The following is a 4,232-nucleotide window of genomic DNA, read 5'->3' as shown; positions in this document are numbered from 1 at the left end:
TTTTTAGATTTCAGACGGGTTCTGCTACTCTAATCCTATTGCATTGCTTACTGAATCTTGGAGAAACGTCGACCGCGGGGTGACATGACAGAGGTTTACAAGGTTATGCATGGGATGGAGAAAGGAGAGAAAGAAGTCCTTTTCTCCCTTTCTCACAATACAAGAACTCGTGGGCATTCGATGAAATTGAACATGAACATATGAAGCCGTCTTATACTGAATCAGACCTTTGGTCCATCAAAGTCAGTATTGTCTTCTCAGACTGGCAGCGGCTCTCCAGGGTCTCAAGCGGAGGTTTTTCACACCTATTTGCCTGGACCCTTTTTTGGAGATGCCAGGGATTGAACCTAGGACCTTCTGCTTCCCAAACAGATGCTCTACCACTGAGCCACCATCCCTCCCCTGTTGAGCAGTCAGGTTAGAATGGATAAAAGGAAGTCCTTCTTCACCCAAAGGGTGATTAACATGTGGAATTCACTGCCACAGGAGGTGGTGGCGGCTACAAGCATAGCCAGCTTCAAGAGGGGATTGGATAAAAATATGGAACAGAGGTCCATCAGTGGCTATTAACCACTGTGTGTGTGTGTGTGTATTTTGGCCACTGTGTGATACAGAGTGTTGGACTGGATGGGTCACTGGCCTGATCCAACATGGCTTCTCTTATGTTCTTATGAATGCCCCACACTAGGGGATGGGATTGGCTCACTCTGGGTGCGCTCACACTAAACCAAGGTGTCGAACTCATTTGTTATGAGGGCTGGATCTTCACCTTTTCGGGTCGGGCCATGTGTGTCATAGGTCAGGGAAATATAAACCATGTTAAAAATCCTTCTGTACCACTGAATATCTAGTTTTTTAAACTATTTGTTCATGTTTTTAAAATTGTTTTCATTATGACTGTAACCCGCTCAGAGTTGGTTGCGGAAGTGGGCAACATATAAATTCAAGGTAAATAAAATAATAAAATAAAGGACACAGACAAATGCACACGCTCAGCTTAAACTACCTCACTGGCATGTTGAGCCTCAGCCAAAAGAAGGAAGAGAGGCTTGGCTCAGTAGCTCCACTGTGCAGTTGAGAGAGCCTGGCAAAGCAAGCTCTCCCTCCCCCCACTTCCTCCCCAAGGATGGCGCTTTGCTCTGTAGCTCCTGTGTGATTGAGCAAGCCTGGCAAAGCAAGCTCTCCCTCCCCCCACTTCCTCCCCAAGGATGGCGCTTTGCTCTGTAGCTCCTGTGTGATTGAGCAAGCCTGGCAAAGCAAGCTCTCCCTCCCCCCACTTCCTCCCCAAGGATGGCGCTTTGCTCTGTAGCTCCTGTGCGATTGAGCAAGCCTGGCAAAGCAAGCTGTGAGGCAGAAGGAAGCGAGAGAGGGAGACGGAAGCAGACGACAGTGAGTTGCTCCAGGGTCTGATAGGAATTCTCCAGGGGCCTAATTCAGCCCTCGGGCCACATGTTCGACACCCCTGCACTAAACAACATGCTTTGCAATTGGATTTATACTGTGTCAGCATAAACAAAACCCACTAGTAAACAGTCGCTGGGTGAAAGAATCCTCTGTGTAATCCACATTGAGTCCAAATGAGAAAAAAAGGGGGACTACGAATGGTGGGATACAAATTTTCAGTTGTGGCCCCACCTCGGGGAACGGTCAGAGCGGTTTACAATCCCCATCCCTTCCTCTCTCCACAACGGACACCTTGTGAAGGAGGCGGGGCTGAGAGAGTTCTGAGACCAGGGCCCGCCCTAGGGTGCATGGCGCCCCAGGCAGACTCACTGTCTGCCGCCCTATGCCCCTGGGGGCCCTAGACACACGCGCACACCCCAGGCCAATCCATCACCCCTCCCCTTCTGGGGTACCACACCCTGCTGTCCGCCCCACCCTCCCCGGTGTGCTCAGAGGAGTGTTGCTACAATCGGCCCTACCTGCTTCGATGCGGCCCGAGCATCTTAGCATTCTGTCTTAAGAGAGTATTGGAGGAGGCTTCACTCCCCCTCCTTTCCGGAACCGGAAGTGGGGGGGGGGAGCGAAGCCTCGTCGAGCGCTCTCTAAAGAGTGAACGCTGAGATGTCCAGGCCTCGTCGAAGCGGGGAGGGTCAATTCTAGCGGTGCTCCTCTGAGTGTGCTGGGGGGGGGGATAGGACGGTGTAGCGTGGCACCGCAGAAGGGAAGAGGGGAGGGAGGAAGCGGCAACAGCAGCATGGTGACGGCGGCATGGTGGAGGGTCAAAGGAAAATTAGGGATTTGTCTCGGGTATGGGGAGGGAGGAGAGCCCAATTCAGTACGCCCACTCCCGGCGCCGTAGGCAAATGCCTAATTTGCCTAGTGGGCGAGCCGACCCTGACTGTGACTGATCCAAGGTCACAGGAGCTCCTTTGCCTATTAGGCTACACCCCCCTGATGTAGCCAATCCTCCAAGAGCTTACAGAACTTATTGCAAGGACTACTGTAAGCTCCAGGAGGATTGGCTACATCAGGGAGGTCTGGCCTAATAAGCAAAGGGGTTTCTGCTACAAAAAAAGCCCTGGATGTGCCCTTTCATTGACTGCTTTAATAATCTGCCTTGAGGCTCAGTGAGAAAAGCGGGCCAAAAATAATGTAAATAAATTGAATCACAGAAGGGACTTCCAGGGTCATCTAGTCCAACCCCCTGCACAATGCAGGAAACCCACAAATACCCCCCCCCCCTAAATTCACAGGATCTTCATTGCAGTCAGAGGGCCATCTAGCCTCTGTTAAAAAAACCTCCAAGGAAGGAGAGCCCACCGCAAGGAAGCCTGTTTCACTGAGGAACCACTCTAACGGTCAGGACGTTCTTCCTAATGTTGAGCCGGAAACTCTTTCGATTTAATTTCAACCCGTTGGTTCTGGTCCTGCCTTCTGGGGCCACAGAAAACAATTCCACACCATCCTCTATGCGACAGCCTTTCGAGGACTTGAAGATGGTGATCCTATCACCTCTCAGCCGGCATTTAAGCAAAAGTGGGTGGGGAATGGTTGATTTGGGGAACATTTTGGCCTCTGCAAAAGCACCAGAAAGGTCGAGGCAAGGAAGTTCTTTGTGTTCCCCTGCCTCTTTCGCTGGCGGCGGAAAATGCCCCCCTAATTTGGGCTTTTCTCTTCCTGAACCCAGCATGTCGCAGGCTCTTTTGTTGTTTTCACTTCCTACATATTTACGCTTCCCTGACACCTTGAAAACAGCAAAGGAAACACACTGCCGTGGCATTACCCACGAAGCAAGCATTTCTCGCTTTGAAGGAACACCCCAATTAAGAAGAACGCAGAATAAACAATAAGCTAAGGGCGGGCAGGTCAAGGGGAGGTGTTGGAAACCAGGCATAGGGAATGCTTTTATTAATGGCTTTCTTTCCTTAAACTGTGTGTGTGTGTGTGAGTGTGTGTATGTACATATGAAGCTGCCTTCTACTGAATCAGACCCTCAATCCACCAAAGTCAGTATTGTCTACTCAGACTGGCAGCAGCTCTCCAGGGTCTCAGGCTGAAGTTTTTCACGCCTGGACCCTTTTTAGTTGGAGATGCTGGGGATTGAACCTGGGACCTTCTGCTTACCAAGCAGATGCTCTACGACTGAGCCACCGTCCCTCCCCTTAAATATTCAACAGCTATCAAAGAAACCTGTGTTGCTCGGAAGCCACACATGGCTCTTTCACACATACTGTATAGCTCTCAAAGCCCCCACCCGCCATCGGCCAGCTTGGAGAAGGCATTTCTATCTTTAATAAGGCACTTCACCAAACCAGTCGGCGGCTTGCAGAAGGTATTTAAAGTTAAAGTTGCTTTCTAACCACCTTTCCCTCCTTCAAGGAAGGAAGGAAGAAGAAGAAGCCTGCAGATTTATACCCTGCCTTTCTCTCTGAATCAGAGACTCAGAACGGCTTACAATCCCCTATATCTTCTCCCCCAACAACAGACACCCTGGGAGGTGGGTGGGGCTGAGAGGGCTCTCACAGCAGCTGCCCTTTCAAGGACAAACTCTGCCAGAGCAATGGCTGACCCAAAGCTATTCCAGCAGCTGCAAATGAAGGAGTGGGAAATCAAACCCGATTCTCCCAGATAAGAGAGCTCTGGCTGATCCAAGGCCATCCCAGCAGCTGCAAGTGGAGGAGTGGGGAATCAAACCCGGTTCTCCCAGATAAAAGTCCACACAGTTAACCGCTACACCAAACTGGCACCAAACCACTACACCAAACTACACCAAAAAGGAAGGAAGGAAG

The 4,232-nt window shown here is 50.6% G+C and overlaps 1 pseudogene; it reads right to left on the bottom strand.

Annotated features, from left to right (window-relative positions):
• LOC132575764 (cytochrome c oxidase assembly factor 7-like) overlaps window positions 1-1,953 on the bottom strand; it is a 5,785-nt pseudogene extending 3,832 nt beyond the window's left edge.
• Window positions 1,954-4,232: the final 2,279 nt, after the last annotated feature.

Source organism: Heteronotia binoei, chromosome 8, assembly GCF_032191835.1.
Source record: "Heteronotia binoei isolate CCM8104 ecotype False Entrance Well chromosome 8, APGP_CSIRO_Hbin_v1, whole genome shotgun sequence".
Lineage (NCBI taxonomy): Eukaryota > Metazoa > Chordata > Lepidosauria > Squamata > Gekkonidae > Heteronotia > Heteronotia binoei.
This window is presented reverse-complemented; position numbering and strand designations above follow the sequence as displayed.